The sequence below is a fragment of the Bufo bufo genome, chromosome 1 (assembly GCF_905171765.1).
Source record: "Bufo bufo chromosome 1, aBufBuf1.1, whole genome shotgun sequence".
Classification (NCBI taxonomy): Eukaryota; Metazoa; Chordata; class Amphibia; order Anura; family Bufonidae; genus Bufo; species Bufo bufo.
In genome coordinates, this window is record NC_053389.1 from 68,202,718 (window position 1) to 68,227,013 (window position 24,296).

Consider the following 24,296-nt stretch of genomic DNA (forward strand, 5'->3'; position numbering starts at 1 on the left):
GCATATTAGGTGATGTGCATCTCTGTAATGAGAAGGGGTGTGGTCTAATGACATCAACACCCTATATCAGGTGTGCATAATTATTAGGCAACTTCCTTTCCTTTGGCAAAATGGGTCAAAAGAAGGACTTGACAGGCTCAGAAAAGTCAAAAATAGTGAGATATCTTGCAGAGGGATGCAGCACTCTTAAAATTGCAAAGCTTCTGAAGCGTGATCATCGAACAATCAAGCGTTTCATTCAAAATAGTCAACAGGGTCGCAAGAAGTGTGTGGAAAAACCAAGGCGCAAAATAACTGCCCATGAACTGAGAAAAGTCAAGCGTGCAGCTGCCAAGATGCCACTTGCCACCAGTTTGGCCATATTTCAGAGCTGCAACATCACTGGAGTGCCCAAAAGCACAAGGTGTGCAATACTCAGAGACATGGCCAAGGTAAGAAAGGCTGAAAGACGACCACCACTGAACAAGACACACAAGCTGAAATGTCAAGACTGGGCCAAGAAATATTTCAAGACTGATTTTTCTAAGGTTTTATGGACTGATGAAATGAGAGTGAGTCTTGATGGGCCAGATGGATGGGCCCGTGGCTGGATTGGTAAAGGGCAGAGAGCTCCAGTCCGACTCAGACGCCAGCAAGGTGGAGGTGGAGTACTGGTTTGGGCTGGTATCATCAAAGATGAGCTTGTGGGGCCTTTTCGGGTTGAGGATGGAGTCAAGCTCAACTCCCAGTCCTACTGCCAGTTTCTGGAAGACACCTTCTTCAAGCAGTGGTACAGGAAGAAGTCTGCATCCTTCAAGAAAAACACTGACAGAATCCATGGATGGCAGGCTTTTGAGTGTCCTTACAAAGAAAGGTGGCTATATTGGTCACTGATTTGTTTTTGTTTTGTTTTTGAATGTCAGAAATGTATATTTGTGAATGTTGAGATGTTATATTGGTTTCACTGGTAAAAATAAATAATTGAAATGGGTATATATTTGTTTTTTGTTAAGTTGCCTAATAATTATGCACAGTAATAGTCACCTGCACACACAGATATCCCCCTAAAATAGCTAAAACTAAAAACAAACTAAAAACTACTTCCAAAAATATTCAGCTTTGATATTAATGAGTTGTTCAATAATAAAATTAATCCTCAAAAATACAACTTGCCTAATAATTCTGCACTCCCTGTACGCCTGGTGGCACTATTGTAAAAAATATTAGCATCATTACCAGAAAGAGTTAAATGATTATACCTGACTTATACCTGACTTCATCTTACATTCCATACATATGACATTTGACACATATATTAATTAAAATGCAGACGTAGTGGTACCATTAGACATCTCTCAATCTGTCAAATTTATGATACAGATAAGAATTTAATCGGACACTTGCATGTGTGTCTTCAAAGAGTAGTTAATTGCTAGTTAGAATAACATAGCTTTCTTCGGACAGAGACTCATTAACGCAGTCTTCCTATATTTTAGGGGTAGAAGCATTCTTAGTGAGAATTATATAAGATAATAGATGTATTATATATCTTTTATCTTTATGGCTAAGATCATGTGTAGTATTTTCCCCTTATCAGTCCGGCGAGCTTGCTCCCGGGCTGGAAACTCCTGTCCATACAGGGCATACCCGAGGGTTGCAGTGTGGCATGGAGGAGAGCAGTGAACCACACAGCATCCCTAGCGTGTACGGCTTGGGTTTAAAGGTACCCTTGGTGACGAAGGGCTCTGCTGGATCGAAGCCAGGGGCTGAGTTGTTTGGAAGCCCGAGGTGCAAAAGTGCCCCAGGAGCGGTGACCCTGGGGTGCCTTAACTCACTGGGGGTGGGATCCCACTGAGTGACGGCACATTTGCACGCACTTCACTTTCACACATTTGAGCACACTCTCCTCTCTTTGTTCGGCTTCGGCCTTGACAAGATGAGGAATTTTTATAATTCCGGCCAAATGTCCGGGCCGTAATGGCGCACATTCACTTTATTAAATTTTTTGTTTACGGTGTGTTCACTTTCCACGTTTTCAGGTCTAGGGGGGGTGTGCGTGGCCATCCCGTTTCGGCACCCCCCTGCAAATCCTCTTGGGCTCTCCCTTCGGGAAAGCCCAGCCTTGTTGTTGAGGCTCCGTGCCAACACCTTGGGTGGCAGCCTAGGTGGAAGCGTAGCATAGACTTGGTGGACCCTTCGGCTGAGGGTTGCCTGGGCAAACCCGGCTTTCGCTGGAAGTAGCCTGTTTTGTCCCTTGCAGGAGCCATAGGCCCAGAGGGACTGGGATAGGTTTATGGGGGGCCCTTCTCTTAAAGAGAGGGCCTGCGATAGACCGTAGCCTAGTGCACGTTTTTAATGTGGCATGCCGCACAATTTTTTTTGCACAGGTGTAAAAAGCACGCTCCTTGGGCTTTAAAAAAAATAAAAATATAAATTTTACTCTGCACAAATCTCCTGGGACTTTTACCACACAAATGTTAAGTATTAGAACTTTCTTTGTTTTCTCCTTTTTTTGTTTGCCATTTATGTATGTCTCTTGTTAATCATTTTTTGTAACCAAGTACTGTCTACTTTTTATATATTTAACCTAAAAGTTTGATGGTTTGTCTTGTAACCTTAAGAACCTGTTAGCTCCATAAAGAGTGTGTGTGCAGTCTGAGGTTGTATGTTGTTTTTCCGTGAGGCTTGCTATCGTGTGGGTGTCTGCTTGCGAGTGAAACACTTAGGGGTGTCCTGTCGACCTTATAACGGACAAGTGGTGGCAGTGAAAGTTTTGTGTTAGTGCGTGGGTGTGCTTGCAGGCTTCAGGTGGCGATTTATTCTCAAGTTACAGCACGTTGTAGGGCGTAAGGTGAATCGGCCTAAAGGGCTTGGGCAACCCTTGTCACATGGATCCGCAAAACACGGACAGCTGCAATATGCGTTCCGCATTTTGCAGACCGCACATTGCCGGCACTAAGAGAATATGCCTATTCTTGCCCGCTATTGCGCAAAAAATGTAAAAGTTTCAAGTAAAAATAAACGAAAACGTCATTTTCCCCAAATAAAGTTAAAAAAAATTGGTAAAAAATAGGGGAAAAAAAAAAGTATACATATTAGGTATCGCCGCGTCCGTATCGACCGGCTCTATAAACATATCACATGACCTAACCCCTCAGATAAACACCGTAAAGAATAAAAATAAAAACTGTGCTAAATAAACCATTTTTTTGTCACCTTACATCCCAAAAAGTACAACAGCAAGCGATCAAAAAGGCGTTTGCCCACCAAAATAGTACCAATATCACCGTCACCTCATCCTGCAAAAAATGAGCCTCTAGCTGAGACAATCGTCGAAAAAATTAAAAAAACATGGCTCAGAATATGGAGACACTAAAACATCATTTTTTTGTTTTTAAAAAAGCTATTATTGTGTAAAACTTACATAAATAAAATAAAAAAGTATACATATTAGGTATCGCCGCATCCGCATCGACCGGCTCTATAAAAATATCACATGACCTAACCCCTCAGATGAACACCGTAAAAAAAACAAACTGTGCTAAATAAACCATTTTTTGTCACCTTACATCACAAAAAGTGTAATAGCAAGCGATCAAAAAGTCACACGCACCCCAAAATAGTGCCAATAAAACCGTCATCTCATCCCGCAAAAATCATACCCTACCCAAGGTGATCGCCCAAAAACTGAAAAAATTATTGCTCTCAGACTATGGAAACACTAAAACATGATTTTATTTGCTTCAAAAATGAAATCATTGTGTAAAATTTACATAAATAAAAAAAGTATACATATTAGGTATCGCCGCATCCGTGACAACCTGGTCTATAAAAATATCACATGATCTAACCTGTCAGATAAATGTTGTAAATAACAAAAAAATAAAACGGTGCCAAAACAGCTATTTCTTGTTACCTTGCCTCACAAAAAGTGTAATATAGAGACACCAAAAATCATATGTACTCTAAACTAGTACCAACAATACTGCCACCCTATCCGGTAGTTTCTAAAATTGGGTCACTTTTTTGGAGTTTCTACTCTAGGGGTGCATCAGGGGGGCTTCAAATGGGACATGGTGTAAAAAAAAACAGTCCAGCAAAATCTGCCTTCCAAAAACCGTATGGCATTCCTTTCCTTCTGCGCCCTGCCGTGTGCCCGTACAGCAGTTTACGACCACATATGGGGTGTTTCTGTAAACTACAGAATCAGGGCCATAAATATTGAGTTTTGTTTGGCTGTTAACCCTTGCTTTGTTACTGGGAAAAATGGATTAAAATGGAAAATTTGGCAAAAAATTTAAATTCTGAAATTTTATCTACATTTGCCAATAACATGTGGAACACGTAAAGGGTTAACGACGTTTGTAAAAATCTGTTTTGAATACCTTGAGGGGTGTAGTTTCTTAGATGGGGTCACTTTTATGGAGCTTCTACTCTAGGGTTGCATCAGGGGGGCTTCAAATGGGGCATGGTGTAAAAAAAACCAGTCCAGTGCTTTGTAAAAGTAAAAAAAATATTAAAATGGAAAATCTGCCAAAAAAGTGAAATTTTGAAATAGTATCTCTATTTTCCATTAATTCTTGTGGAACACCTAAAGGGTTAACAAAGTTTGTAAAATCAGTTTTGAATACCTTGAGGGGTGTAGTTTATAAAATGGGGTCATTTTTGGGTGGTTTTTATAATGTAAGCCTCGCAAAGTGACTTCAGACCTGAACTGGTCCCTAAAAATTGGGTTTTTGAAAATTTCTTAAAAATTTTAAGATTTGCTTTTAAATTTCTAAGCCTTGTAACAACCCCAAAAAATTAAATATCACTCCCAAAATGATCCAAACATAAAGTAGACATATGGGGAATGTAAAGTAATAACTATTTTTGGAGGTATTACTATGTATTATAGAAGTAGAGAAATTGAAACTTGGAAATTTTTTTTACTTCATTTTACCAGTGTCATGAAGTATAATATGTGACGAAAAAACTATCTCAGAATGGCCTGGATAAGTCAAAGCATTTTAAAGTTATCACCACTTAAAGTGACACTGGTCAGATTTACCAAAAATGGCCTGGTCGTTAAGGTGAAATATGGCCGTGTCCTTAAGGGGTTAAAGGCGCGGACACTGTGCAAGTCACTGTTCAAAGGGCGGTCACTGTTAAAGGGACGGTCACTGTGAAAGTCACTGTTAAAGGGGCAATCACTGTGAAAGTCACTGTTAAAGGGGTGGTCACTGTTAAAGGGGTGGTCACTGTTAAAGGGGCGGTCACTGTGAAAGTCACTTTAAAAAGGGTGGGCACTGTGAAAGTCACTTTAAAAGGGCGGGCACTGTGAAAGTCACTGTTAAAAGGGGTGGCCACTTTGAAGGTCACTGTTAAAGGGGCGGCCACTATGAAGGTCACTGTTAAAGGGGCGGTCTATGGTAAAGGGGCAGCCACTGTTAAAGGGGCGGGCATTGTGGAGGTGACTGTTAAAGGGGCAGGCACTGTTAAAGGGGCGGGCACTGTGAAGGTCATTGTTAAAGGGTCGGTCACTGTGAAAGTCACTGTTAGTGGCGGTTACTGTTAAAGGGGCAGTCACTGTGAAAGTTACTGTTTAAGGGGCAGTCATTGTAAAAGTCACTGATAAATAGGCGGTCACTGTGAAAGTCACTGTTAAAGGGGTGGTCACTGTTAAAGGACTGGCCTCTGTGAAAGTCACTGTTAAAGGGGTGGTCACTGTAAAGGTCTATGTTAAAGGGGAGGTCACTGTGAAAGTCACTGTTAATGGGGCGGTCACTGTGAAAGTCACTGGGGGGGCAGTCATGTACACAGTTCTTAGTATATTTTAACTTGAAGCGTCCCCATCACCATGGGAACACCTCTATGTTAAAATATACCATCGGATTTGAGTTATATCGTGAAAACTCAGATCCGACAGTATATTCTAACACAGAGGAGTTCCCATAGTGATGGGGACGCTTCAAGTTAGAATATACTAAGAACTGTATACATGACTGCCCCCTGCTGCCTAGCAGCACCTGATCTCTTACAGGGGGCTGTGATCCGCATGATTAACCCCTCAGGTGCCGCACCTGAGGGGTTAATTGAGCGTATCATAGCCCCCTGTAAGAGATCAGGTGCTGCCAGGCAGGAGGGGGCAGACCCCCCTCCCTCTCCAGTTTTAAATTCATTGGTGGCCAGTGCGGCCCCCCTCCCTCCCCTGTATTACATTCATTGGTGGCCAGTGCGGCCCCCCTCCCTCCCCTGTATTACATTCATTGGTGGCCAGTGCGGCCCCCCTCCCTCCCCTGTATTACATTTATTGGTGGCCAGTGCGGCCTCCCCTCCCTCCCCAGTATTTAATTCATTGGTGGCCAGTGCGGCCTCCGCTCTCCCCCCTCCTAATTAAAATCCCTCCCCCCCATCATTGGTGGCAGCGGAGAGTTCCGATCGGAGTCCCAGTTTAATCGCTGGGACTCCGATCGGTAACCATGTCAATCAGGACGCTACTGTAGTCCTGGCTGCCATGGTTACTTAGCAATTTTAGAAGCATTATACTTACCTGCGCTGTCTGTGACCGGCCGGGTGCTCCTCCTACTGGTAAGTGAAAGGTCTGTGCGGCGCATTGCTTATAGCACAGACCTGTCACTTACCAGTAGGAGGAGCGTCCGGCCGGTCACAGACATCGCAGGTAAGTATAATGCTTCTAAAATTGCTAAGTAACCATGGCAGCCAGGACTGCAGTAGCTTCCTGATTGCCATGGTTACCGATCGGAGTCCCAGCGATTAAACTGGGACTCCGATCGGAACTCTCCACTGCCACCAATGATGGGGGGATGGGGGGGGATTTTAATTAGGGGGGGGAGAGGGGATGCTGCACTGGCCACCAATGAATTAAATACTGGGGAGGGAGGGAGGGGAGCCGCACTTGCCACCAATGAATTAAATTTCGGGGAGGGAGGCCGTTTACAAATTTGTTTTTGTTTTTTATAAATAAAAATGTTTTTTCTTTTACTCCATTTTACCAGTGTCATGAAGTACAATGGCCTGGATAAGTCAAAGCGTTTTAAAGTTGTTAGCACTTAAATTGACACTGGTCAGATTTGCAAAAAATGGCCTGGTCCTTAAGGTGAAATAAGGCTGTGTCCTTAACCGCTTGCCGTCACACTAACGCCGAAAGGCGTCATCTCGTGAGACCCGAGATTTCCTGTGAAAGCGCGCTCACAGGAGCGCGCGTTCACAGGATCGCGCAGTTCAGAAGTTCATCTACAGCCTGCCGGCAGCGATCATTGGCTGGCAGGCTGTAGATTTTTAAAATAACCAATCAAATAGGTATGTCAGACGCCATTTTGTAAATAGCCTCTGATATACCTGCTACCTGGTCCTCTGGTGGTCCCTTTTGCGTGGATCGACACCAGAGGACACAGGCAGCTCTGTAAGTGGCACCAATCACCACACATACACTACACTACACCCCCCCTGTCACTTATTAACCCCTTATTAACCCCTGATCACCCATATTAGACTCCCTGATCACCCCCCTGTCATTGATCACCCCCCTGTAAGGGTCCCTTATCACCTCCAGGTAGTTAGCTACTTGCTAGGTAGTTAGCGCCCAGCCCACCGCACCGCAGTCACTGATTAGTCGCTGATTAGCGTCATCGCTGTCGCTAATCAGCACTAGTACTATATAGTATCTGTAAGTGATCAAGACTGATCGCAATCAGATCTGTATAAGTACATTAGGGTCACCTTAGGCTCTACAAAAAACGCAGTGTTCGCCCAATCAGGCCTGATCTTGTGCGCACACTTGCGTTCAGTCCGCCCCACCGCAGTGACAGAAATATTTTTTTTTGATCACTGCAAAAACACTGTAAAATCGCTGCGCCGCTATAAAGATCACTTTTGAGCTTTTTGGATCTTTATTAGCGATCGCAGCTTTACTTCGCAAGCACTCCTTTTTACTAGGTAGGTTTGCTCTTTTTCCTGGGTAGTCTCAGAGGAATACCCCCTAAATTTAGTGATCCCAAAATGTCAAAAAAGGGGTATTCTGCTGAAGAGGCCTACAGGATTCTGGCCGTGATGGATGAAAGCGATGGGGACGCCTCATCCGCTGAATCCAGTGGTTCAGAATATGAACCTGTAGACAGCAGTGGCACTCTAACTGCTAGCGAAGATGACGAGGTCAGGCGTACCCGATCCCATGTCAGGGTTCTGCCTACCCCGCATGATGAGCCTCATTTGCAGCAGAGTGGTGCTAGCACTGATCTTTTTTATGGTGCGGCATACACCAGCAGCGCAGCACATCCTGGACCTTCTACCAGCACTGCCGTATTCCCTAGTGAAGTGGCGAGCACCAGAAGGGCAGCTCAAGCTGGTACGGTGGCACGTGCAGTAACTCCCCCGTCGCAGCCACCGCGTTCACAGGCCCATAGAACCCTTAGTCTCCCAGAGGTGCTGGCAAATCCTAATTGGCACTCCCCTGCTTCCGCCGCACCCGTATTGCCCCCTTTCACCGCCCAGTCTGGAGTTCGCGTGGAGACAGCTCATTTAGGATCAGCCTTCGAGTTTTTTGAGCTGTTCTTCACCGCGGATCTCTATGACCTAGTTGTGGCAGAAACCAACCGCTACGCCACGGACTATATAACCACCAATCCAGAAAGCTTCTATGCCCAGCCTTACCGGTGGAAACCAGTCACAGTTTCCGAATTAAATATTTTTTTGGGCCTTATCTGTAACGGGGTTCCGAAGGTGCACTCGGTCTCCCATTAGCCGCAGACCTGCTGCTTAGCTTCTGGAGCGAGGATCTGTGTTTGACCTCGTTCCCAGGGCGGCTTTGCTAGCTGGGAGGCCCCCTGCTCCTAAGTCTGCCTTGAGCGCCGAGCTGATCACTCAGTGCTCGACTGGTTGGTCTGTCGGTCATGTGACGCTGGCCACGTCACATGACCCTCACTCCCCACTATAAATACAGGCAGCCTGCTGGCCACAGGTTGCCTGTTAATTTAGGTTCCACCTGTGATTTTGTCTTTCCTGGCGTACTTACCGCCTGCTGAATTCCTGACGATCCTCTGCCTGCTCCTTGTGTACTTTGCTGCTCTCCTGGTATTCTGACCCCGGCCTCCTCCTGACGATCCTCTGCTGACTCCTTTGGTACTTCACGTCTCTCCTGGTATTTATGACCCCGGCTTCTCCTGACTATTCTCTGCTTGCTCCATTTGTACTTTGTAGATTTCCTGGTATTGACTCGGTCCGTTCACGTTCTGTTGTTTGTCTGTCTGTCATCCCTGCACTTATTCCAAGCTAGGGATCGCCGTCCAGTTCTCCCCTGTCATTAGGACTCGCGAGGCAAGTAGGCAGGGCCAGGGGTAAGGGTGGAGCGCAGTGGTCACTTCCCTCCCCCCTGTGTGTGTGTGTGTACGCGACCGTTACATTATACTCAGCATGGGTCTAACTAAAAAAAATGTATTGCGGTCCTATTGGTCTAAAGACCCAATACATTACATGCCCATGTTCTCTGCTGCAATGTCCAGGACACGTTTTGAGGGCATCATGTGCTTTATGCATTTCGCTGACAACAACAGCTGTCATCCAAGAGGCCACCCTGCTTATGACCGGCTCCACAAAATTCGGCCCCTCATAGACCATTTGTCATCCAGATTTGCAGATGCGTACGTATACCCCCAATCAGAACATCTGCATAGACGAGTCCCTAGTACATTTTACCGGGCAGTATGGTGTCAAACAGTATAAGCTCTGTGAAAGGGCCACAGGCTATACATATCGTTTTAGGGTCTATGAGGGAAAAGACTCAAAACTGGAGCCGGTCGGATGCCCTGACTACCTGGGGAGCAGTGGCAAGATTGTCTGGGACTTGGTGTCACCCTTACTCCACAAGGGGTACCACTTATATGTGGACAATTTTTACACAAGCGTGGCCCTCTTTCGGCACTTACATCTAGTCGGAATTTAATGCTGTGGCACCGCGCGACCTAGTCGTCGGGGCTTCCCCCAACGGCTCGTTAATACCCGACTTGCACGGGGGGAGAGGGCTGCCTTGTGTGACCAAGAACTGCTCGCGGTGAAGTGGAGGGACAAGAGGGACGTTTACCTTCTGTCCACCATTCACGCAGACACGACTGTCCAAATTGAAAGGGCAACTGGAGTCATTGAGAAACCCCTCTCTGTCCACGACTATAACCTTCACATGGGAGGGGTGGACTTCAATGACCAGATGTTGGCTCCCTATTTAGTGTCCCGCCGCACCAGACGCTGGTATAAGAGGGTGTCTGTATATTTAATTCAATTGGCTGTCTATAATAGTTTTGTTCTCTACAGTAAGGCTGGGAGAACAGGATCCTTCCTAAAATTCCAGGAAGAGATCATTTCGGAAATCCTGTATCCAGGAGGGTCCGTGCCCCAAGTCCCTGATGTAGTGAGCCGTCTACATGGCAGACACTTCCCGAGTGTCTATCCTGGTACCCCAACTCAACGTTCCCCAAGAAAAAGATGTCGTGTCTGTAGCAGGGGTGGAATAAGGCGTGACACCACCTTTTTATGTCCTGACCAGCCTGCCCTATGCATAGGGGAGTGTTTCCGCAAGTACCACACACAGGTACACTATTACTGTAGGGATTGCGTGACACAGGACAGGCACACAGGGGTCTTAGGGCCCTTTCACACAGAGCTGCCACAAACCGCTTTGCACATTGTCCCATGGGGAAGGAGGGGTTTGTCCTCTACAGGTAAAAAAAAAAAAATCACAGGTAAGCAAAAAAGTTAATGTTCTGTTTCAAATGTTATATAGAGTTTATAAAAGTTGATGTTAATAAATATATTGCGTTGCGGCCTGTTTTTTTTTTTTTTTTACCTTCTAGGTGGACCAAGCGATCAACCAGCTGCAGCACTGATGTGCATTCTGACAGAAGCATTGCGCTGCTGTCAGATTACACACAAGTCGGTGTATGCGGCGCTGCAAGGCGAGATTTCTCCTCTGCAGTAAAAGATACGTTTGCCGAGGCTTATGAGCTGAGGGGCGGTGTTCATATGCTTTGGCAAACATTTTTTATTTAAAAAAAAAATTCCGGCAATGATTTATTCATCCACATCGATTGATCGGGTTTGCCAGGGCATACGGGCTGAGTGGGTATGGATGTTGGGCGGAGCTCCTATGTCCTGGCAGACGACTTTCCCCTCCTTTTTTTCTGCACATTTTTTTTCGGCAGAGATTTTTTCATCCACATTGATCGATGCGAATGAAGAAATCTGTGCCATTCATTTTTTCTTTCAGCCCAGAGGCTGAACGGGAAAAAAAAAATCTCATTACCTGTATGCTCAATATAAGGAGAATAGCAGAAACTCCTAATGCTGGCCATACATGTAATGATTGTGGAGACCCTCAAATGCCAGGGCAGTACAAACACCCCACAAATGACCCCATTTTGGAAAGAAGACACCCCAAGGTATTTGCTGAGGGGCATATTGAGTCCATGAAAGATTGAACTTTTTGTCCCAAGTTAGCGGAAAGGGAGACTTTGTGAGAAAAAAATAAATAAATCAATTTCCGCTAACTTGTGCCAAAAAAAAAAATCTTCTATGAACTCGCCATGCCCCTCACGGAATACCTTGGGGTGTCTTCTTTCCAAAATGGGGTCACATGTGGGGTATTTATACTGCTCTGGCATTTTAGGGGCCCTAAAGCGTGAGAAGAAATCTGGAATCCAAATGTCTAAAAATGCCCTCCTAAAAGGTACTCATTGGAATTTGGGCCCCTTTGCGCACCTAGGCTGCAAAAAAGTGTCACACATGTGGTATCGCCGTACTCAGGAGAAGTAGGGCAATGTTTGGGGTGTCTTTTTACATATACCCATGCTGGGAGAGAGAAATATCTCTCTAAATTGACAACTTTGTATAAAAATATGGGAAAAGTTGTCATTTACAGAGATAGTTCTCTCACCCAGCATGGGTATATGTAAAAATACACCCCAAAACACATTGCCCTACTTCTCCTGAGTACGGCGATACCACATGTGTGACACTTTTTTGCAGCCTAGGTGCGCAAAGGGGCCCAAATTCCAATGAGTACTTTTAGGATTTCACAGGGCATTTTTTACGCATTTGGATTCCAAACTACTTCTCACGCTTTAGGGCCCCTAAAATACCAGGGCAGTATAAATACCCCACAAGTGACCCCATTTTGGAAAGAAGACACCCCAAGGTATTCCGTGAGGGGCATGGCGAGTTCATGTAAAATTTATTTTTGTCACAAGTTAGTGGAATATGAGACTTTGTAAGAAAAAAAAAGAAGAAAAAAATTAAAATCATTTTCCGCTAACTTGTGCCAAAAAAAAAAAATATTCTAGGAACTCGCCATGCCCCTCACGGAATACCTTGGGGTGTCTTCTTTCCAAAACGGGGTCACTTGTGGGGTATTCATACTGCCCTGGCATTTTAGGGGCCCTAAAGCGTGAGAAGGGTCACTGTGAAAGTCACAGGGAGATGGTTCTGGGACCAACGGATCCGCCTGGGTTGGTGGTCAATGTTAAAGGGGTGGGCACTGTGGAGGTCACTGTTAAAGGGGTGGGCACTGTGGAGGTCACTGTTAAAGGGGTAGGTACTGTGGAGGTCACTGGTAAAGGGGCGGACACTGTAAAGGACACTCTTAAAGGGGCAGGCACTGTGGAGGTCACTGTTAAAGGGGCAGGCACTGTGGAGGTCACTGTTAAAGGGGCAGTCACTATTAAAGGGGCGTGCATTGTGGAGGTCACTGTTAAAAAAGTGGACACTGTGGAGGTCACTACACATACTGTAGGTGTATATACTATATATATTATACATACTGTAGGTGTATATACTATATATATATTATACATACTGTAGGTGTATATACCATATATATTATACATACTGTAAGTGAATATATTATATATATTATACATACTGTAGGTGTATATACTATATATTATACATACTGTAAGTGAATATATTATATATATTATACATACTGTAAGTGAATATATTATATATATTATACATACTGTAGGTGAATATATTATATATATTATACATACTGTAGGTTTATATACTTTATATATTATACATACTGTAGGTGTATATACTATATATATATTATACATACTGTAGGTGTATATACCATATATATTATACATACTGTAAGTGAATATATTATATATATTATACATACTGTAGGTGTATATACTATATATTATACATACTGTAAGTGAATATATTATATATATTATACATACTGTAGGTGAATATATTATATATATTATACATACTGTAGGTTTATATACTTTATATATTATACATACTGTAGGTGAATATATTATATATATTATACATACTGTAGGTGTATATATTATATGTATTATACATACTGTAGGTGTATATACTTTATATATTATACATACTGTAGGTGTATATATTATATGTATTATACATACTGTAGGTGTATATACTTTATATATTATACATACTGTAGGTGTATATATTATATGTATTATAGATACTGTAGGTGTATATACCATATATATTATACATACTGTAGGTGTATATAGTATATATATTATACATACTGTAGGTGTATATACCATATATATTATACATACTGTAGGTTTATATACTTTATATATTATACATACTGTAGGTGTATATATTATATGTATTATACATACTGTAGGTGTATATACCATATATATTATACATACTGTAGGTGTATATAGTATATATATTATACATACTGTAGGTGTATATATTATATGTATTATACATACTGTAGGTGTATATACCATATATATTATACATACTGTAAGTGAATATATTATATATATTATACATACTGTAGGTGTATATACTATATATTATACATACTGTAAGTGAATATATTATATATATTATACATACTGTAGGTGAATATATTATATATATTATACATACTGTAGGTTTATATACTTTATATATTATACATACTGTAGGTGTATATATTATATGTATTATACATATTGTAGGTGTATATACTATATATATTATACATACTGTAGGTTTATATACTATATATTATACATACTGTAGGTGTATATACTATAAATATTATACATACTGTAGGTGTATATATTATATGTATTATACATACTGTAGGTGTATATACTATATATATTATACATACTGTAGGTGTATATACTTTATATATTATACATACTGTAGGTGTATATATTATATGTATTATACATACTGTAGGTGTATATACTATATATATTATACATACTGTAGGTGTATATATTATATGTATTATACATACTGTAGGTGTATATACTATATGTATTATACATACTGTAGGTGTATATACTATATATATTATACATACTGTAGGTTTATATACTTTATATATTATACATACTGTAGGTGTATATACCATATATATTATACATACTGTAGGTGTATATACCATATATATTATACATACTGTAGGTGTATATACATATATATTATACATACTGTAGGTTTATATACTTTATATATTATACATACTGTAGGTGTATATATTATATGTTTTATACATACTGTAGGTATATATATTATATGTATTATACATACTGTAGGTGTATATATTATATGTATTATACATACTGTAGGTGTATATATTATATGTATTATACATACTGTAGGTGTATATAGTATATATATTATACATACTGTAGGTGTATATATTATATGTATTATACATACTGTAGGTGTATATACTATATATATTATACATACTGTAGGTGTATATAGTATATATATTATACATACTGTAGGTTTATATACTATATATATTATACATACTGTAGGTTTATATACTATATATATTATACATACTGTAGGTGTATATACCATATATATTATACATACTGTAGGTGTATATACCATATATATTATACATACTGTAGGTGTATATACTATATATTATACATACTGTAGGTGTATATACTATATATATTATACATACTGTAGGTGTATATACCATATATATTATACATACTGTAGGTGTATCTACTATATTTATATATCTCAGTCTCAGAGTGGTTTCCTGTACAGGATAATAAAGGCTTCACAGCTTCTGCGTGTCACTATTTATTTTTTTAACAGCCAGCCATCTAAAATCGGAAAATCAACCAACTATGGAAAAAATAGTGGAGAAAACGCACCTCGCTAGGTCTGTGACTCCCGCCTTCTGCCACTCGGTGTCGCTGTGCTGCAATTAAAAGTGCCTCTGACGTCACGGTCGCCATGGAGACATCCTCTCGTCCTCTGCAGCAGTGCGTCACCCCCTCCCCACGCCATAGAGGTGTGTTGCGTCATGGCGCTGACGCTGGCTGCTCTGACTCCTTCGTTCATTCTGGGTTCCTATAGTTACAACATCCCGGGCGTGTCGCCTCCGTGCCCGGCCTATCGGGCTTCATGACAGCGCGCTGTGTGGGTGGGGAGAGCTCGGTGCGTGTGGAAAACATCAGGGGCCGTGGGTTTTCTTCTGTCCCAGCGCAGGTGGAGGCTGGTGTTCTGTGCACAGGGCTGGTCTACAGCTGCAGTGTCGGTGCACTGGCATCTTATACACCGTCACACAGCATTGGTTATGTGACATTTACAGGGGTTTCCACATTCGTGGTGGTATCTAAGGCTGTGTTCACACACTGAATACTCTGCAGGTTTTCTGTTTGGATTTGTGGCAAAAGTGGTTGAGATTTTAACAAATTTTATCCTCGACGCAGAAAGAAAAACCAATAAAATTCACTAGAAACAAAGGTCAGCTGCTCTGCAGGATGAAGGGGCTATCTCGTGTATGGGCAGGGGCGTACCTAGCCTTCCTGCCAAAATTTAATTGCCGCGCTGCCCCCCCCCCTCTCCCCAGCCCTACTGCTGTATCACACATACAGGGTTCGGCCTCTTGCACACGGCGCTTGTGCGGCCTTACGTGCATTTAGGGCCACAATTTGAGGTCCCCAATGCACGGGCCCCATCCGTGCGGCAGCTGCGACGGATCCCGACCAGTCAACTTGAATGGGTCTGTGATCCGTCCGCGGTGCGGAGGCACAGACAGAAACACCATGGAAGCACTCCATAGTGGTTCCGTGCCTCCGTTCCGCACGGCAGCTCCGGATTACAATCAAGGGTCCTGTTTGCGGGCCGCCATACGGGCCACGGCCATGTGCATGAGGCCTTAGGGCTAATGCACGCAAACCTATTTTTTTTCGTGTCCGTTCCGTTTTTTTTGCGGACCATATGCGTAACTATTCAATGGGTCCGCAAAAAAAAACCGGAAGTTACTCTGTGTGCATTGCATTTCCGTTCTGCAAAAAAATAGAACATTGTTATTGTCCGCCCTACAGACAAGGACAGGACTGTTCTATTAGGGGACAGGAATGCAAAATACGGTCGTGTGCATGAGCCCTAATACAGTGCCCCATGCCTCCTACATTCAGTGATGTCTCCTCTGATATAGACGTTCTCTTTCCTCATCTTCTCCATTCAGACCAGACCGACCATGACTACTTCTTTCAGACGCGTCTCGTCTCTGCAGAGTTTGGAGAGACAGGCATCTTAGGTTCCTCACTTTTCCATCATCTTCTCCCTCCTGAAGCTCCAACACTGTGCCCGCTGTGCTCCCCAAAAATAACAGTGCCAAACATTGTCTGCCCCCATTGTCTGATAGGTGCAGGTTCCACCGCTGGGACCTGCACCTACAATGAGAACAGAGCCGGGAAATGAACGGAGGGTGCACTGCGCATGCGCAGCCGTCCTCCATTCATTTCTAAGGGGCCGCCGAAAATAGCCGAATTGCCGCCTGCCCCATAGAAATGAATAGGAGCAGGGGCCGCGCATGCGCTCCCATTCACTTCTATGGGAGCAGCGCTTGGTGGTGGACGGACCCCGGGAAATCCGGGGTCCTCCAGCCACAGCGCTCCCCACTTTGTTCTCGTTGTAGACCACCGCTGGGACCTGCACCTATCATATCCTTGTGATATGCCTCCATTGTCTGAGATGGAAATACCCCTTTAATAATAATGCCCTTCTTAATGTGCCCAATAATAATAATAATACCCCCACAGTACCCACAGTATTAATAATGCCCCATTGAGCCCCTAGTAGAACTAAGGCCCACACAGGGACGTAGCTAAAGGCTCACGGGCCCTGGTACAAGAGTTCCGCTTGGGCCCCATCCCCTCAGTGCTCTGTGGCCAGGGGCAGGGGCGCACATAGCCTTCATGCTGCCTGAGGCAGGAATTGAAACTTCACCCCCCCCATGCCAAATTCTTAACCTAACCCCTTCCCTCCAGCCAGCTTGACCAACATGCATTTTCTATAATTCCGGTGTCTTCTTATGCACCACAAGGGTCTTTGGGCCCCCTCCGGCTCCAGGGTCCGTAACGACTGCTTCTTCTGCACCCCTATAGCTACACCCCTGGGCCCACATATAGTGGCCCCAGTAGTAATAAGGCAGATCTATATGCACTCCTTTATAGCCCCCAGTAGTAATACGTCAATCAGTAAGGCACCCCCATAGAGCCCACAGTAGTAATAAGGCCTCTATAGTGGCCCCTGTATTTCTAATGCCGGTTGTAGTTGTTTCAAGTATTTATAATGACCCTTAAAGTAGCCCCAGTATTTATAAAGCCCCGCTGTAGTGCCCCCCGTAGTGCTCTTACCTGTATTATAATGCCCCCTTTCCCCGTGTAATGCCAGTATGTGCATATTCAGATTACTATGGGGTGAAGGGAATAAGAAAGTTGATGCTACCGACAGCAGTAAGATACCCAAGCCTGTGGAATTTGCAACACAACCCGGCTACATTTCACTGGTTGTGTTGCTGCAGTGCTAGACTGCCATCTGTAGCCATGCAATGTATGTTAAGGCCAAACGAGCTGTGTAGCCCCTTCCTAACAACCTTAGATCTTTGGCCGATGGTCAGCTATAGACTCCAGTCACCCCCATATGAGCAATCAGCTAAGTGCACATCTGTCACCCTGTGTAACTGGGCAAAATGATGAAATTGGTTGTCAGCAACACAGTGGTGTAAATGAATAGAGTGATAATGGCTTCCGATTGACATACCTCCCACCGTCCATCCTCAGGACACAGTTGAATACAATGGTGAAGCCGCCAGCTCCTTGCTCCACCATTCCTTGTGTCTCGCCCTCAGATTACCTTGACGCCCTCCCTCCATTCACTGCTATTGTGCAGTGGCTGCATTGGCTCAGCTATTTCCGGCAGTCCCAGTGAATTGAGAAGTGGCCGTGCATGTGTGATGCACTCTCCACTCACTTCTATGGGACCTCCGACCTCGCACTTCAGGGGCATAACTCTGTATGGGGGCACTTTAAGGGGTTGTGCCATGAAAAATATTCTACATTTTTTTAAACCAGCACCTGGATCTGTAATGAAAAATTTAGTATAGACACTAAGCTGTTCAATAAATTGTATCTGTATAGCGCCAGCTACTGTTTTTTGTTTTCCTTTTTTTCTCTGACCATCTAACTGAGGTGGTTGCACGTGCTTAGTTGAAACTTTCAACTGCCACCTTCCATAGCTACTGTTAGAAGCTGTGCCAATCACAGAGAAAGGGCTACAGAAGAAAGGAGACACCCCAAAAAAGGACACGCCCCCTGAGCCGCCAGTCTGAAAAACAATTGGAGCAATGAATGGGGAGTTCTCTGGATCCATGTAAGGTGCAGGGCTGTCCTTGACCTTCCCACTCTTCTTAGTCTTGCCCTCAGATAGTCTTGACCTGCCCTGTTCTTTGTCTTGCTCTCAGATGGCTTTGACTTGTCCTCTCTTGTCTTGCCCTCAGATCGCTTTGACCTGCTCTCTGTTATCTTCCCCTCAGATGTCCTTGACTTGCCCTCTTCTTTATCTCGCCCTCAGATTACCTTGACCTGCCCTCTGTTGTCTTACCATCAGATGGTCTTGACCTGCTCACTGTTGTCTTGCCCTCAGATGGCTTTGACTTGTTCTCTGTTGTCTTGCCCTCAGATGGCCTTGGCCTGCCCTGTTCTTTGTCTCGCTCTCAGATGGCTTTGACTTGTCCTCTGTTGTCTTGCCCTCAGATAGCTTTGACTTGCCCTCTGTTATCTTCTCCTCAGATGGCCTTGACTTGCCCTCTTCTTTATCTCACCCTCAGATTACCTTGACCTGCTCTCTGTTGTCTTGCCCTCAGATTACCTTGACCTGCTCTCTGTTGTCTTGCCCTCAGATGGTCTTGACCTGCTCTCTGTTGTCTTGCCCTCAGATGGCTTTGACTTGTTCTCTGTTGTCTTGCCCTCAGATGGCCTTGACCTGCCCTGTTCTTTGTCTCGCTTTCAGATGGCTTTGACTTGTCCTCTGTTGTCTTGCCCTCAGATAGCTTTGACCTGCCCTCTGTTATCTTCTCCTCAGATGGCCTTGACTTGCCCTCTTCTTTATCTCGCCCTCAGATTACCTTGACCTGCCCTCTGTTGTCTTGCCCCTGTTCTTTGTCCTGCCCCCCGAAGGCCTCAGGCCATGAGTCTCTAAGCTGTGTGTCTCCTGGGAGAACATTACTACACACATTTCCTTGCTTTGTCTAATACAGATTTCTTCTTATGAGGCTATTTTGTGTAAAAACATACCGTAATTGGGGAGTGTAAATGAATCAGTCTTAGGGTACTTTCACAATTTCGTTAAAGTTTTCCGGTATTGAGTTCCGTCACAGGGGCTCAATACCAAAAAAAAAACGCTTCAGTTTTATCCTAATGCGTTCTGGATGGAAAGCATTCCGTTCAGTATGCATCAGGATGTCTTCAGTTCAGTCCCTCTTACGGTATTTGGCCGGAGAAAATACCGGTATTTTCTCCGGCCAAAATTCCGGAACACTTGCCGGAATGCATTGAAATGTATTAATGCCGGATCCGGAACCAAGTGTTCCGGAAAACCGGATCCGGTCTCCCGATCTGCGCATGCACAGACCTTTAAAAATGCGAAAAAAATAAGTACCGGATCCGTTTTTCGCCGGATGACACTGGAGAGACAGAGAAGGTGTTTCAATGCCTTTGTCAGCCGGATCCGGAAACAAATGGTATCCGTTTGCATATGGATTTCCGGATCCGGCAGGCAGTTCTGGCAACGGAAGTGCCTGCCGGAATCCAACAACGCAAGTGTGAAAGTACCCTTAGTGCCCATCACTGACCATCTTAATTCCCTGACCACAGAACGAGTCCACTGGGATTCTGTATCTTGTCTGCCAATTGCAGCCTACCATGGCGAAGTTTACCTACATCCTTCTCATTGTAACTCAAGGATAAGTCCACGCGAGTCGGCAATATTCTGCTATGGATCCTGCTACAAATCTGCAAACTTCACCCCTGCCATGTCCACCGCAACTTTGTGGTGTCACAAATAATATTCTACCAGCACCTGGATCTGAATACTCTTGTAATTGCATGTAATTAAAAATGTATTATAGCTGCCGGGTTGTTCAATGAAATCAACTGCATAGCGCCACCTGCTGTTTGCTCTTTTTCGAATTTCTCTGTCCTGCTCATTGAGATGGCGGCAAATGCTCAGTTCCATCCTTCAACTGCCACCAGCTGCAGCAGACAGGACACACCTTCTGAGAAAGTACGCGCCCCCTAATCTGCCAGCTTGAAATAAATCTAGAAGAATAATTAGAGCAATAAATGATCAGGCATTTTTAAGACTGATCAGGATCCTGATCAGTCTTAGGGTACTTTCACACTAGCGGCAGGATGAATCCGACAGGCTGTTCACCCTGTCGGATCTGTCCTGCCGCTATTTCGCTGTGCCGCCGCTCCGTCCCCATTGACTATAATGGGGACGGGGTGGAGCTCCGGCGCAGCACGGCAGTGCACGGCGAGAGGCCGCCGGACTAAAAAGTCGGACGTGCAGTACTTTTAGTCTGGTGGCCTCTCGCCGTGCACTGCTGTGCTGCGCTGGAGCTCCGCCCCCATCCCCATTTTAGTCAATGGGGACGGAGCGGCGGTCCGGCGGCAGGGCGAAATAGCGACAGGACGGATCCGACAGGGTGAACAGCCTGTCGGATCCGCCCTGCCGCTAGTGTGAAAGTAGCCTAACAAATGCCATCAGTTGGCATACGTTTTTGCCGGATTCGGCAGGCAGTTCCAGCGATGGAACTGCTTGCTGGATCACTCTGCCGCAAGTGTGAAAGTAGCCTAAATCAATTTCAGATCAGTGAGGATCCGATACCCGGCGCCCCTGCCATACAGCTATTTCAGGGCTGGAACTGGGCACTGGTACTATACTGCTCTGTACACTGTACAGGTATGGAGCTGTGTTCTTCTGGTGCCTGATTGTCCAGGTTATGAGCAATCCCCTATCCACAGGATAACTATTAGATCAGTAGGGTTCCTACCACTGGGGCGCCCACTGATTATGAGAACGGGGGTCCTGTAGCCTCTGCGCCCATGCTCCACTGAGACCTGACATCCAACAGCGTCAGGTCATAGGGCACAGTCAGCACTAGCAGTGGTACACTCACTGCTCCCCATGCCTCCTGCATCCTAGTGAGACATAATGAAAACGCTCTAGGTATTGGCTTAGGACCCCGATACAGTTAAATGCTGCACTCCCTAGGCGGCACAATGACGTCAGGGGGGGGGGGGGTGCAATGCTGGGGGCACTAAAACGGGTAATAATTTGTACTGGCACATGTTTGAAGGGGCATTTTTTTCTCTTGGCACACAATTTTCTAGTGGAACATGTTATAAGGGGATACCTTTTGTACTGGCACACAGTATAATGGGAATTATTACTACTGGGGGGATATTATGGTGGGCTTTAATATTACTAGGGGAATATGGGAATCATGATTACTAGTATAGGCCCATTATTACTTCTGGGACATAATGGGGGCATTATTACTATTGGGGGCAGTTACCACCAAGTGCACTCTGGCAGAGAATTACTACTGGTCGGACTTTTAGGAGTACTAATACTATGGGAGGCACCCAGGCACAGTATCAGCTTAGCATTGTTTTTGGAGGACACTGTTTGTGGCATTATTACTGTCAGATATGCTGGAGGGCATTGTGTGTCAATTATTGAAGTGGACGCTATCCATGTCGTACTAGTGTTTTCAGGGGGATTGTCTGTTTCTGCAGTATAGTATTTGGGGGCACAGCGGGCATAGTACTGGGGGTGGCAGAATGGAGTGTTGAGAAAATGAGGAGAACGATGGTAAAGTAGGAAACTTAGATGTCTGTCAAACTCTGCAGAGATGAGATGTAGCTGAAAGAAGTCATCATGGCGATCTGGTCGGAATGGAGAAGGTGAGGAAAGAGAACATCTACATCAGAGGAGACATCACTGGATGTAATAGGTATGCGGTGATGTACTCTCCTGTATGTTTGGTAGTGAGGAATGTAATAATAAATAATAATATCCATCGTGGGTCCTAAAGTGGCGTCTATCTTTTTGACAGGAAGATTAATGCTTCATTCTGTGTTAATCTGTCTGTCAAATCTGACAGAGGCTTAGAACGGAGCCTATAACAGCGGGCGAGAGTAGCCTTGGGGGTTATAGGTTGTCACTCAGCTTTCCCAGTTTCTAAGTGTGTGTGTGTGTGGGGGGGGTTATCTACTGTGTGGTCCCCCCAGCAGTGTATCACATTGTTCTAATATAGAGGGTGAAATACTGAAATTCCTGCACTCGCTTTCTATATACTGGGGGCACTGTTTTGATGTTCACTCTGTTGGCCATATTGCCTACAAAATGCCCTGTGTACACATATAGGCAGAACACACGTGTAACTGTATATATAATGTAGATACCATGTCATGTACACATAGACCACACACGTATATAATACATGTCATGTACACATATAGACAATACACACGTAGAACTATATATAATACATATCATGTACACATGTAGTGACCCCCATAGACCGCACACACCTATAACTGTATATATAATGTATAGGTCATGTACATACAGACAGTACACACATATAACTGTATGAATAATGTATATAATACATGTCATGTACACATACAGACAGTACACACATATAACTGTATATATATATATAATGTATATAATACATGTCATGTACACATATAGACTGCACACACCTTTTCTAATATATAAAGCTGAGTGTATGTGTATGTCCGCTAAAGGAATCCGCACCGTTGCATTTACAATCACGAAATTTGGCACACAGGTACATCAGGTGTCCAGGAAGATTTTAGACCAGGTCTCAGCTCTCTAGGACGTACTGTTCCTGAGATATTCCCAAAAAATGCATTAGCCAATAGAAGCTTGGTCACATGACCCTTATCAGCCAATAGAAGCTCGCAGGTCCTCCAGCCTCCACATACAGTTTTACTCCAGGTTTCCATAACAACCCAGCCATTTTTCTTCACTGCTGTAGGAGAGCTTTAAAGGAAATCTGTCACCAGGATAATCGCTATTGCAGTAAAGCCATGGCCTAATAGCACTTAGTACCTTATTTCCAGATGTGCCTTTGTTCCAGCAATAGATGTTTTTATCCTCTGAAAATCCAGTTTATTTGGTATGCAAATGAGCCAGAAAGGTGCCCAGAGGGCATAACTCTTGCAGGAAGGAACTCAGACACGCCCCCTGCCACAATGTGTCCACCCTCAATAGACGAACTTAAAAACCCCGCCCGCAGGTCCTGTTAAGCCACGCCCCTGATCTGGTTAGGCCACGCCCACCCCACTCCTCAGCCGACTGGGATTGAAAAAAATGAAGGTAAAAATCTACTTCTGTTAGTTGCAGGGGTGGGAGGGAGGGTGACTTTCTCCCTGCAGCTCACACTCAGACAGCACAGTGCTGCTGTCTTAGAGTGAGCTGTTCAAAAGGACACGTCCCCGATCTGGTTAGGCCACGCCCCTCCCACTCCTCAGCTGACAGGGATTAAGAAAAAATGAAGTTAAAAATAAACTTCTGTCAGCTGCAAGAGTGGGAGGGACGGTGACTTTCTTCCTGCAGCTCACACTCAGACAGCACAGTGCTGCTGTCTGAGAGTGAGCTGTTCAAAGGGACATCCTTGTGTCCATCCAGGCCCTGCGCCAGACGGAGGACAATGAGTCTGAAAACCGGACTGTCCGGCCTAAAACTGGACCTCTGGCCACCCTAGGGGCAGGCTGCTGTGGAGGTCACAGTTAAGGGGATGGTCCGCTATGGAGGTCAGTGTTAAGGGGAAGGCTGCTGTAAAGGTCAAAGTTAAGGGGGTGGGCTGCTGTGGAGGTCCAATTTTAAAGGGACAGGGCACTGTGGGGGGCGGAGGGGCAGTGTTAAGGGTGCTGTAGATGTTAGATGTTATAGTGGATAGT

General features: G+C 44.3%; 1 long non-coding RNA gene across 1 annotated transcript; it reads left to right on the top strand.

Annotated features, from left to right (window-relative positions):
* The first annotated feature begins 5,135 nt into the window (after positions 1-5,135).
* Positions 5,136-12,696, top strand: LOC120996228. The gene is made up of 3 exons (XR_005777744.1): positions 5,136-5,197; positions 5,545-5,633; positions 12,661-12,696. It is a non-coding gene; the product is annotated as an uncharacterized LOC120996228 (long non-coding RNA).
* The last annotated feature ends 11,600 nt before the right edge of the window (positions 12,697-24,296 follow it).